Consider the following 13938-nt stretch of genomic DNA (forward strand, 5'->3'; position numbering starts at 1 on the left):
TTAGTTACCCCCCATAGACTTGCCTGATTTTACCACCGGGGGTACTATTCCTCTTCACGGGTCGGCGCAGCTTCCACTGCATCTTCGCCGAACCCCGGCCCCTAAGGGGAAACAAAAGGACAGCCAGGTGAAACAAAGGGACTAACAAGGGGAACCCTCCTCACCACAATAGACTTACCTGATTTTACCGCCGGAGGTATTCTCCGAGACTTCATACTTTCTCTCAGCGCCTGAATAAGGGAGAAAGCAACAGGTTACATATTGACATTATTTTATCGAACTGTGTTGGAAAATACAAATCCTTATCAGAATACTACCGGTTGCCACGAGGAACTCTTCAATAGGGTTAAGCTGCAACCTGCAAGGAATTGGACAAGAGTGAAAGTCAGGCATTTGAACTCTTACGAACTTCATACTTACGGCGTCTTGCCGGGAATCATGTAGCCAATATTGTTCTGGAACTCACCAATTCCTTCGAGCCAGTGAAGCAACTGGTTATCAACGCGCCCCTGCGCTCAATGCAGGATGGAGAGCTCATCTTTTCAAACCATCAGGTGAGACTATAAGAGGGGACATCAAAGGTGATCTGTGGGGAGAACAGCAGGGGATGGGGGGATTTACGCTCAACTCCACGGGTGATTAATTCCCTTTCTCCATTTGCAGAAGAATATTCGTACGGGCCAAGCAAACGAAGCTAGGTGGGCCAGTCCAGTCTGTCATCTCGGCCCTACGCGTCACATTGGTGGAGACCGCAGCTGTCCAGTTCAGATCGACGCCTCTGTGGGAGCTAGGTGAGCGTTACAGAACGCAAAGCCTACCTACAAATTCCCACCCGGGCGTTATGGATGCCTCAGAAACTGACCAATTGGCCCAATTACTAGGGGAACTGAGGGCTGAAGTGCATTCCGCCCGCCAAGAAACCAATGCTCTTAGGAGAGAACTGATTTTGTCAAAGGAGCGAACTGATGACCTTGCTAGGCAACTATTGCAAAGCCAGGCTGGACAAGCACCCCTACCTGGTTCCGGGTGAAATCCAGCTCCTGTGTCATCAAGTAACCCTGTGCAAATAAACCTACCAGGAAATATTCCATTAGCTCCACCGGAACGCTTTGCCAGAGATCCCAAAAGGTTCGCCGTGTTTATGAACCAATGCCGCTTGCACTTTTTATGCAGACATGGAGCCTTCCCAAACGATCAAGCCAAGGTAGCCTTTGTATTGTCATATCTCAGCGGCAGTGCAGCTGATTGGTCAATTCCACTTGTTACTCAGGATGACCCTTAACCCAGAAGGAAAGAGAAAGAAGTCGGCAAATGCAATTGTGTCTATATTGTGGAACTTCTGGGCATTTTCTATGGGATTGCCCTGTAAAACCACCCAAGAAGGTGGTAGGAGCTGCTGATAAAAGCCATATGGAGTCAGACTCGGGAAACGACCACACCCGACAAGCGTAGAGGTCCGCTTGCCGAGCTTGAAGAAGGATACTCAGACCTCGCATTTCATCATATCAATGGTCCTTGTAAATCCAGGGCAGCCATCGCGTATGCACGCAGTAAGGGCATACATTGATAGCGGGGCCATAGGAAACTATGTGGACTATGAATTGGCTTCCAGGGTGAATCTACCTCTCTGCCGAAAAACCACCTCAGATGACATCACCACAGTCGATGGAACTGAAATTGCCTCTGGGCCTGTAACTCATTCCACCGCAGAGATGACACTATTGGGTCAGGATGGGCATCGAGAAACTATTGTGTTTGATCTAATCAAAGCCCCACAGTTCCAAATAATACTGGGGATACCTTGGTTGGAAACACATAATCCTTGTATTGATTGGTGAGAGAAGAGAATAACCTTCCTGGATTGTGCACAAACCTGTTACCCAAAGACAAATCTGAACAGTTATGCAACTACCTCCTGAATACCAAGAATTCCAGGATGTCTTCCAAAAAGAACAGACAAACACCTTACCTCCTCACAGATCGTACGATTGTCAAATCGATCTCATACCCGGTGCACAACCCCCTTGTAGCAGGATCTATGCCCTTACGGAACCAGAGATCCTTCACCTACGACAATATTTAGACCAGTACCTTGCCAATGGCTTTATTCGCCCATCCAAGTCCCCTGCATCTTCAGCTTTGTTCTTCGTGCCCAAAAAGGAAGGTGACCTCAGAACATGCATAGACTACCGCGCATTGAACCAGATAACTGTTAAGAACCGATACCCATTGCCTCTGATCCCTGAACTCCTAGACCAAGTGAAGGACGCTTGCATATACACTAAATTAGATCTCCGGGGGGCATACCATCTGGTACGTGTAAAAGAGGGCGACGAATGGAAGAATGGAAGACTGCTTTCCGCACTAAGTATGGGTTATTCGAATACCAGGTGATGCCTTTCGGGTTGTGCAATGCACCAGCAGCCTTCCAATACTTCATGAACGATGTCCTTCGTGAACTCATTGACGTTTGTGTTGTCGTATATATCATTGATATTCTAGTATACTCTTCTTCAGAATCTGACCATGTGAAGCACGTCCGAGCAGTCCTAGAGAAATTGCGCCAGCACAAACTATATGCAAAGCTGGAAAAATGCGTTTTTCATGCCACAGAAGTTGAATTCCTTGGGTTTATCCTGACCCCAAAGGGAGTCCGGATGGACTCACGAAAAGTGAACGCAATCCTTAAGTGGCCTTCTCCAAGTTCAATTAAAGGAGTACAAAGCATGCTCGGCTTTGCCAATTTCTACCGCAGATTCATCCCGGATTTTTCACATGTTGTACATCCCATCACAGCACTCTTGCGAAAAAATAAACGCTTTATGTGGACTGAAGAAGCTGAAAATGCCTTTCAAGAGCTGAAAGCGAAATTCACGTCTGCACTTGTATTAAAGCACCCGCGCCCTGAACTTCCATACATAGTGGAAACTGATGCATCCAGTCTAGCCATGGGAGCTGTCCTGTCTCAAAAGGACCCTGAAACTGGCCAGCTTCACCCAGTAGCATTTTGGTCCAGAAAGTTCTCGGCACCCGAGTTAAACTATGCGGTTACCTACAAGGAGTTATTAGCCATTAAATCCGCCTTCAAGGCTTGGCGGCACTATCTTCTCGGTGCCAGACATACCATTACTGTGATCACCGATCACCGGAACTTAGAGTATTTAAAGACAGCCAAGGCCCAATCGTCACATCAACTCCGATGGGCATTGTTCTTTGCCGAGTTCGATTTCGTGATAACCTATCAACCAGGTTGTAAGAATGGTAAGGCAGATGCCTTATCCTGAATAGGGATGGGAGAGGCAGAAGTGAACCCAGAACCAGTACCTATAATTTCCAAACAAAGGATTCTTGGCATGACTTCTCTACAGACACTAGGGGACATTCAGGTAAAGATCCAGCAACTCTTTGATCCTACAGCCCTGCAGGACTGGGTAAAGAAAGGCACGGACTACTCTGTCACCAATGATCTGCCTTATTACCAAGGGCGGCTATTTCTGCCACACAAGGAACTACAAGAGCTAGTCATTTCCCGTTATCATGATACCCTAATGGAGGGGCACCCAGGTATTGCAAAAACTGAAGCTAAAATTAAAAGACAATTCTGGTGGCCCACCTGGCGAAAGGATATTAAATAATTTGTGATGTCTTTTGGCATTTGCGCCCAAAACAAAAGTCAAAAGAAAAAACCAGCTGGACTCTTACAACCTTTAGACATTCCGCCTACACCATGGCACACCTTATCGTTAGACTTTATTACCGATCTACGTCCTTGTAATGGATTTAACACCATTCTAGTTATTGTGGATCTTTTTTCCAAGATGGCCCACTTTATTCCTTTAAAGGGATTACCTTCAGCTTCAATCCTGGCCAAGGAGTTCCTCGAAAACATTGTTCGCATACATGGATTTCCGTCCATATTGGTCTCTGATCGGGGCAGTCAATTCATTTCACATTTTTGGAAAAAATGCTGTCAATTGGCGCAAATCGATGTGAGGTTATCGACCAGTCACTGTTAGGAAAGGTTTCGTAATTGTAGGTAATTTTCCTTCCATGTGGCAACCCCTAAACTTTTTGCTGTTGTTTTTCACCTTGTTCTTGACTTTGCCAGAGAAGTGCAGCCTTCTGCCGCACTCCTCTGGGCTTTCGCTCCTTTCTTACGGGGAAACTGACATGCCCTTAAGACAGTCAGTACCGGGGAACGCTGTTTCCCGTAGTTTCTTTTATCATGTTGCGGCTTTCGTGCAACATGACACAAGAGGGCACTGTAAGCTAAGTTACAGCTCTCTTGGGTCTCTAGCCTTCTACAGGCCCTAGATACTCGTTTAGGATTGTATCTGATCGGTGCAAGTGATTCAGGGACGGGAATGGTGGCAGCGATCGTTTGTTGTGTTTTGAGCTCCTTTTGGCGTTCTAAGCGCGTTTCTCGCGCTTAACCCAAAATGGTGGCCTGGCTCCCAAAATGGCCAGACCACGAGGCTCCTTTGTCCTGTCCGCTGACCGTCTTGCTCCCTTCACCTTCCCCAGGTCGAGCCAACCCGGGGCCTTCCTTATTTGGGCATGTACTTTCCCGCGAAACACGGATGCTTTCGCGGGCTTCTACATGTCTTTTGTGCGCCTCCAGGATGTGGGCTGGGATGTCTGGTCCCAATACACATCCTGGGTGCCAGAGAGTCTAGGGTGGTGTGAATGCCTGGGACCACCGTGGTCCGTGATTGGTCCACGAATGGTGCGAGTGTTGATGAGCGGATCTCCCATTGGGTCCCCTCCGTTTTGGCGCTAAGGGAACCGTGGATAAGAGGGGGCTGGAAACACCACTACCATGTCGATCTCCTGAGTTCTCACGAACGAAGGAATACAGGAGCCAAGTATCCTGCAACCACGAGGCTGGACCGAGGAATCGCTGGTGACCCGCTGAAGGACTTCTCCTCTGCACTGCTGTCGCCTTGTGAAACCCTTTTCACCTTTGATCGAACCAGAAGGCCTGTACTGGTACTTCGACCCTTTGGAACAGCGGGAACAGCTATTCTCGGCATCTTCACCATCTCCTGCCAGTAAGCCTTCGGAAGCGTCTCTGGGCCATCCAGCTGACTGACCAGCTTACACGGGAGTCTTGCTCTGTAACCGCCGCCAGGTTGTGTAGTATTTCGAGTCCTTGTCACTCTCACACGCTTCGTACACTTGGCGTTCCCAAGTCTGAAGTGAGTAGTGTACATTTGGCTCAGATACGCACGGCCGCTCCGTTGCCCTGCTGTGGTAACAAACTGTGCGGGTTTCTTCGATTGGGACGTCTTTTTTCTCAACACGACGACGAGGCGTTCCCTGCTCTTCTGAACCTGCCAGCTGCTGAAACTGATGCGGAGAAGCCTGGGTCTGCTTGCATCGGGGACCGGTGAGTAGCATAGCTAGGATCTGGTCGCCCTCCTGCAGGAGCCCATTGCTTTTCCCCGCTGTGTAAAACAGCACCCTTTTCCGTACTCGCGCTCTTCTTCTGCCAACTGTGGAGGCTGCGCTTGAGTCGCGGAACTTGTTCTTCTTCTTTTGTGCACTAAACTGAACTGCCTGATTTCCCTCGAAGAGCTTCTCCTTTTGCCCGTTGGCACCAGCGCGTGCAGGTACTTTTGAGCACAAGGCTCCACTCTTCGCAGGGCTCGGACTTCCATCTAGTTAGGTGCCTCTGAAGGCGAACTGGGTCTAAGCATTATTTCGCACTGCCTGTTTTCCCTCCCTTTTAGGTGGACTACACATTTCGTGCATATAACGCTTGCGACTGTCGTATTTGTATATATATTGTGTTGATATTGTATGTGTTGGTTTAATATAGTTATATTGTGATTTTCTCACTACGGTCATTGTTTTAAAGGCCTTGAAATAAATGTGTAGATATTTTTAATATAACAACTGTTTGGAGTAGTTTGTAAGTGTTCTTGCTTTGTGTGCTCATTGCGGGCTTTCAGTCACCCTCACCCCTCTTGAGACCTAGTCTTGACCGCCGCGATCGCTACCTTGATTGGTCTGGCTCGTCCAGAGGTTACCCTGTTCCAAGTAATTAGGTTGGCCTTCTGAACTTCTGCGCCACCAGGACAGAGTTCAGAAATCAGTCTTAACAGTCACCACCCCCAGACCGATGGTCAAATGGAGAGGACCAACCAGACTCTCGAACAATACCTGCGTTGTATGTTACATCAGACTGAGAGTAATTGGAAAGACATTCTTTGGATCGCCGAATATGCATACAATAATTCAGTACATTCTGGAACTGGACAAAGCCCTTTTATACCTTACATGGGCACCATCCTCGAACCTCAGACCTTGACTCAACCCAAGACTTAGAAATGTCCGCAGTGGACCATCTGCACGCTACAATTACACAAGCCTTTAAGGAAGCAACTACACATTTAAAACAGGCGAAAGAAAAATACAAGAAAGATGCTGATCGGCATAGAAGTGATACTCCACAATACCAGATAGGGGATCAAGTATGGTTGGCCACAAAACATACACCTCTAAAGGGAACACGGACCTTTAACCCCAGATATTTGGGGCCTTACTCTATTAAGGCCATTATCAATCCGGTGGCTGTCAAGTTGGACTTACCTGCTAATATGCAAATTCACCCAGTCTTTCATGTGTCACTTTTGAAGCCAGTGCAGCCAGGGACAAGACTAACCAAGCCACCAGACCCCATCCTTGTAGACGGAGAACCCGAATTTGAAGTTAAGAACATCCTGGACTCCAAGCTGATAAAGTCAAAACTTTTTTATTTAATCGACTGGAAAGGTTACGGACCACAGGAAAGGTCATGGGAACCTAGTGACCATGTTCATGCTCCCCGATTGGTGAAAAAATTCCACCGAAATTTCCCAGACAAACCGAAACCACAGGGAAGAACGACTTTAGGAGGGGCCTTGGGGGGGAATGCTGTCATGATGCCTACCCCCGGGGACCCAGACCAAGTCCAGCAACCCCGGAAGCAGGCATCAAGTTATCCCAAGCAAGCCCAACAACCCCTGCTAGGGGCTATTTGAGTCCAGTCCTGGCGCCTATGGTGCCAGGCTCATATGGAGAGTCAGTCCTGGGGCCACAGGCACCAGGCTCATAGATTAAAACTTACCTGATGTAGACCATGCTGCAAACTTACCTGATGCAGACCATGCTGCAAGAGCTCCAAGCAAAAAGAGGCTTGGAAGGGACTACTTTACTTATGCACTATTTTTTTACTCGGGCGGGGCTGGGGAGGAATACTTATCTGGGACTACTTTGGGGGCTATTTAAACCACGCCCGAAGAGCAGCACACGCTTCGCGTTATTCTGCATCCAGCAGCGTAACGCTCACCGTGCCTGCAAGTCTGCATCCAGCCTTCTGCCACGCTCGACTCGAGTTTGGAGCTCCTAGAAAAAGGGAGAAAGAAGGAGAAAAGGTTAGAACAAGAGCAATACCTTTGATCCTTACCTGAATTCCCGATCCATTGCGCCTTCGAGCTGGAAGAAAGAAGTTATTTATGCACGACGCCTCGCCTGCTGCAGCGCCACGCTTAACTCATCGGCCTTCGCAGCATCTTCACATTCCACCGCATCCTCCTGCATGTTCCTGCCGCACTCCGGCACCTAAGGAGCAGACAAGAACAGCAAGGTGAGCCAAGGGAATACACAGAGGAATATTAGTTACCCTCCATAGACTTGCCTGATTTTCCCACCGGGGGTACTATTCCTCTTCACGGGTCGGCGCAGCTTCCACTGCATCTTCGCCGAACCCCGGCCCCTAAGGGGAAACAAAAGGACAGCCAGGTGAAACAAAGGGACTAACAAGGGGAACCCTCCTCACCACAATAGACTTACCTGATTTTACCGCCGGAGGTATTATTCCCTGAGACTTCATACTTTCTCTCAGCGCCTGAATAAGGGAGAAAGCAACAGGTTACATATTGACATTATTTTATCGAACTGTGTTGGAAAATACAAATCCTTATCAAATACTACCGGTTGCCACGAGGAACTCTTCACTAGGGTCAAGCTGCAACCTGCAAGGAATTGGACAAGAGTGAAAGTCAGGCATTTGAACTCTTACGAATTTCATACTTACGGCGTCTTTCCAGGAATCTCAGAGTCAATATTGTTCTGGAACTCACCAATTCCTTCGAGCCAGTGAAGCAACTGGTTATCAACGCGCCCCTGCGCTCAATGCAGGATGGAGAGCTCATCTTTTCAAACCATCAGGTGAGACTATAAGAGGGGACATCAAAGGTGATCTGTGGGGAGAACAGCGGGGTGGGGGGATTTACGCTCAACTCCACGGGTGGTTAATTCCCTTTCTCCATTTGCAGAAGAATATTCCTACGGGCCAAGCAAACGAAGTTAGGTGGGCCAGTCCAGTCTGTCATCTCGGCCCTACGCGTCACATTGGTGGAGACCGCAGCTGTCCAGTTCAGATCGACGCCTCTGTGGGAGCCAGGTGAGCGTAACAGTGGGAGTCTGGAAGAGGTGGGAGCGAGAATCTGGAAGATGTTGGAGCAAGAGTCTGGAAGAGGTTGGAGCGAGAGTCTGGAAGAGGTTGGAGCGAGAGTCTGGAAGAGGTTGGAGTGGGAGTCTGGAAGAGGTTGGAGTGGGAGTCTGGAAGAGGTTAGAGCGAGAGTCTGGAAGAGGTTGGAGCAAGAGCCTGGAAGAGGTTGGAGTGAGAATCTGGAAGATGTAGGAGCGAGAGTCTGGAAGAGGTTGGAGCGAGAGTCTGGCAGAGGTTGGAGCGAGAGTCTGGAAGAGGTTGGAGCGAGAGTCTGGAAGAGGTTGGAGAAAGAGTCTGGAAGAGGTTGGAGAAAGAGTCTGGAAGAGGTTGGAGTGGGAGGTTCGAAGAGGTTGGAGTGATAGTCTGGAAGAGGTTGGAGTGAGAGCTCTGTCATCAGGGGGAAAAGGGGAGTTTGGGGACCATCGGGAGGAAAGAAAGATTTGAGGGGAGGTTGTTAATGCACTACCATCCAAACCCGAAGCACACCAGAGCGGAAAGGAGGTTGAAGCCTGTTCCCTGTGGCTCGGGATGAAGGAGCCAGGGAGGTGATAACATCACTGTGCATGGAGAGGTGGGAGGAGAACAGGTGTCCTTGCTGGAACGAGAGAACAGGGATGCTCCAGACCAGAACTTGGAGGAAGTGGGACGAGGTCCAAGAGTGTGCAATCCCACCGGGGGCCAGAGTGCCGAACACTGGGAGGGGTCAGAGAGGAACCAGGACCCTAGAGCAGGGAGGTGGTCAACCAACCAAGAATAGAACAATTGGAGAGTGGGAGGCACTAACAAATAAACAAGTTTCACTAGGGTAAATATGAAGCGAAGAGCTCCTTAGTAGTGTATAGAGAGTAGTTAATTTAATTACTGGTGCAGCAAGGAGAATCTCGAGGCCACTCGAGATCCAGAAATTAACACAAAACAACGAACACCGGGTGTTGCCAGCAGGTAACCCAATACTGCACTCTAAGAGGGATGTCAAATCCCAAAGGAACTTATGACCTGGTGGGATCCAGCTCCTCCTACCTAGACGGAGTTCTCACCACTGGTCAAGGTTGTAGATATTTTCAAAGCAAGCAATTTGGATCATACCTTTTCTATTAATACATCAAATATTGCACATCCATGCATCAGTGATCATGTCCTCTGCTCACATATAGTCAAGAACCACTTTGACTGAGAAGGCAGATTAGACAGGTGAATCAGATATTTTTATATAACAAGATGATTAAATCAAGCACTGTTACAGCACAGTGCGGGGTACATGAAATTCCAATTAAACATATATTAATGAATTTAAACACAGCATCATATTAGAGCCGATAAAGTGCTCAACATAAACCAGAAAGATTAAAGGTTGAATTTCTACTAGTAAAGTAACAAAGACACTCTAATGTTAGAAACATAGATACATGTACATTATACACGTGACAATATCATTCCTTTTGCTCAAGCAGTTATCCTAAAACACTCCTATAAGGACATGGTTGCCAACGCGTTTCGGATTATAGAAAATCCATCTTCAGGGCAGGATGTGTTAGGTTTCATAAGGTGTTCAAAATAATTCCTCAATTTATCTCCTAGAAAGATGAAAATACACTAATTAGAACCGTGTGGTATACTAAAGAGGATGGTAATTGTTGATTCTGTGTAGGTACACTAACCTTAAGTTCGAAGTAATGGAAAATACTGACTTCTACCTGCATAGTAGATGTAAGGAAAAATATGTGTGTATTAAGTATCAATCAACAACAGCAGGACTTTTTAGTAGTGCCTCATAAGGGAATATTGAATATGCTTATATCGCGAATCACCCGGTCAGCGGACCAACTCCTGCCCCCGGGTAATGGTGTGGTTCAGGGTGGTAGCTCACAAGTTGAGAAACTGGGGATAAAGAAAGGGAATTCAGGGAAGCTCAAAACAAACTCCAGGGTCACTCACGATTTCAGTAAATGAGTCAACTAGTGGTATAACGCCCCCATTCATAGTTTATATTGTCATTTGTGTCTATGAATAGTGAGTTTAGTTCTGAGATTGAAGAAGGTATTCATACGCTTCATTTCTCAGTGATAGGTGGACTGGGGCAGAAGGTAACAGATCCTACTTTTGCGGTACATTGAAGTACATTACAAAGGGCGGGCTAACCCTACCCATCCCCACGGTGGCACCTACCTCATAGTTCTCATCAACCACTGAAATCGAGCAGCCCGTCACCTAGACGCGCTGCTCGTATCTTCCCCGTGTAAATGGTCGCCAAGGGAGTGGCGCGCACGTGCGGACCAACTCCGGTCGCCATCTTGGTGTGGGCCTAGACGATTTTGGTACATTCGTGTCTATCACTCGATCTGATGATTACTATACTCTAGAATTATATGCCCACATGGTAAGCACATAACAGGACTACAACCTGTTCTGCACGCATTCTCTGGCAGACATATTACATTCTCAACCAACTAAGAATGCCACAGGACCCAAACCAAAAGTGTGGCCATGTGGGCAAGTCCTGGCAACACTCAGCTGATGTCTTAATCTGGTGGATGAGAGCTGCCGACTGACCAAGCGCAGAACCTACGGACTGTTTAACCCCCATCCCACCCCCTATCTCCATCATACTTAGTCAGAGGGGTTTAGGAACCCTGCAAACCCACCGCCTGAAGACAAAGACACGTGTTGCCAAGTGGGCACGCAAGCCAGTGTCGATGGAGACACCTATGTAATGATTTGTAGAGATACCGCGGGACTCGCGTTCCCACAAGATCACGCGAGAACCAGGAAGTGAAAGCTCCCGAGAGTGTGAAGCGCGAGAAGCCAGAGCAAAGGGCACGGAGCAGGTTCAGCTCTCGGTGCTCCTATTTAGAACTGACATCTCTTCCTATAAAGACTTTATTAAGCTTGTACCATTCAGCAGTGTTGAGGGCATGTTGCCGTAGAACTCATGGACAATTGTGTATGCTGTGTTTGACACGTTGACAACAGAACCAGAATAAAGGGGTTCTACCAGCCACCACAAAGTCTCCTGTGCATGTTTCTACAACATAATTGGTGACGAGGATCTGGACTTGAACTCACGTGGTGCCATGCAAGGAGCAACTCCTCTGCCGCCGTTCCTTCAAACGCCAGGTAGGCCTGCCATCCCATGGCCACAATGGCAACCCCTATTCAATACTTACCTGGAAGCTTTAGGTGGCGCAGGCTACATGGCAGCAAGGCGCAGAGCTATGCTATTGAATGCATTAGGCGTGGAGGGCCAATGCGTGTTTGCAAGCCTCACGCCCGAACCAGTGGCCGGTGATGATGACAATGTGTTTAAGGAGGCGGTTAGGAGAATCGTCAAATGATTTGCCAGCAAGGAGAACATCGTCCTGCACAGAATAAGGTTTTACAGCCCAAAACAAGAAGCGTCCGAACCAGTGGATGACTGCGTGACCAAAACTATGCAAATTAGCCGCACTGTGCTATTTTGGAAATAACGCTGAAGGACTCATCTAGGATATGTTAACGGTACATACCAACAGCAGGAAGGTGCAAGACAAATTCATTGTTGAAAAAGAGTTACTGCTGGAAAAAGCGGTCGAGATTGCAAGGGCGGTAGAAAAGACAGCAGGAAGAAGGAATGAATATGCAGGCGGACCCAGCCCTGCAGAGGTACAAGTAATCGTCTTCCAGGCCAAGAAAGAGATACCAGTCGCTGACGCCAAAGACGGAAAGTCAGGAACGAAAGAACCATTGAAAGGCCACAGATGCACCAGCACCAAACATTTAGCCTTTGACAAGGAATGTCCCGCAAGAGACAAAGAAAGCTCAGTGTGCAAAAAGATCGGACACTTTTCAATTGTGTGCAGATGGCAAAGCAAAAAGGTCAGTAACGTCAGTGCTGAGTACAACGTAGAGAGAGAATTCTCATCCGATGGTGTTTAATGGTAAACAGCCCACGAGCCAGGAGAGAAAAGCCCCACTGTGCCATCAAAATAAACGGCCTGGAAACGAGAGTCATGGCGGACTCAGGCTCAGACTTAACCATCTTGCCCCTTCGCACTTACAAAGAGATGATGGGCACAGAGACTGTCGAAGTCCTCAGCACCCCTCAAAAAGCCCACAGTGTTTGGAGGTGCATCCATTGACCCACTAGGTTACATCAAGGGGAAAGTGGAGTTTAAAGGGAGAGAAACCACTACAAGAATATACTCCAGCCAAGAAGGCCCAGCAGGTTTAGGGTGGGACGATCAGGCAAAGCTCAAAATCAAGCTCGACCCCAGCACAGAGGATCAAGTGTTGACAGTCAGTACAAGAGGAGAGCCGGTTTTCAGGGAAGACTATGCGAAGCTGCTCTCGGAAGGTCCGGGACAAATTAAAGGCTTTGTCCACAAGAGACTACTCAAGGCGCATGCCGTCCCTGTAAAGCACAAAGTAAGGCCAGTACCAGCAACTGCCAAAGACTCGCTCAGATACCAACTCGACAGAATGGTGAAGGAAGACACCATCGAAGAAATCGAAGCATCAGAGTGGTTGAGCCCTGTCGTCCTCATTAAAAAACAAAATTCACAAGACTTAAGGGTATGCATTGATCTTCGCAGCCTGAACCTGGAAGTAATTTCAGACAGCTAACCCCTTCCAAGCATTAATGAGCTGATCCTCATGATGAAAGAGGCCGGAGTGTTCTCCAAGTTGGCCATGAGGGATGCCTATCACCAAATCCTGTTGCACAAAGACTCCAAGCCATTGACCGCATTTATCACCCCGTTTGGCACCTACCAGTTCACGAAGATGCCCATCGGCCTGTCATCTGCGGCCTCAACGTTTCAACGCATGATGGATGTGCTACTACAAGACATAAAGAATGTGTCCTATTTCCAGTATGATATCCTGGTGTATGCTGCAGACGAGCACACGCATGATTCCACCCTGAAGAAGGTTCTCACCAAGCTGCAAGAAGCTGGAGTAAAGCTGAATTATGAAAAATGCATTTTGAAAGCATGTGAAGTTGAATACTTAGGGTACAAGATTTCATCACACGGCATAAGCCCCAAACAAAACCTGCTTCGAGCAGTAATCAAAGCTCCCGAGCTGACAAACAAGGATGAAGTGATGTCATTCCTAGGTCTACTTCATCGCCACTACAGGACTTACTTCAAAAACGGGTCTGAATTCACATGGCAAGAATCCCAGAGGAAAGCAGTAGAGATGACCAAACAACGCATAGTGGAAGCACCGTGCCTGCAACCGTTCAATCCAGAGTGGTGGATTAGGGGCTGTCCTCACCCAAAGGAAAGGAGACGCAGAACACATAGCAGCATTTGCCTCCAAAGCCCTATCCACGGCTGAACCAAATTACTCCACAGTTGAGAAAGAAATGTTAGCGTGTGCATGGGCGGCTGAAAATTTCAGAACATATGTATGGGGCACAAAGTTTAAACTGGTTAGCACGCATAGCGGCCAAGCTGCAGGAA

Source organism: Ambystoma mexicanum, chromosome 14 (assembly GCF_040938575.1).
Source record: "Ambystoma mexicanum isolate Mex_15411 chromosome 14, UKY_AmexF1_1, whole genome shotgun sequence".
Taxonomy (NCBI): Eukaryota; Metazoa; Chordata; class Amphibia; order Caudata; family Ambystomatidae; genus Ambystoma; species Ambystoma mexicanum.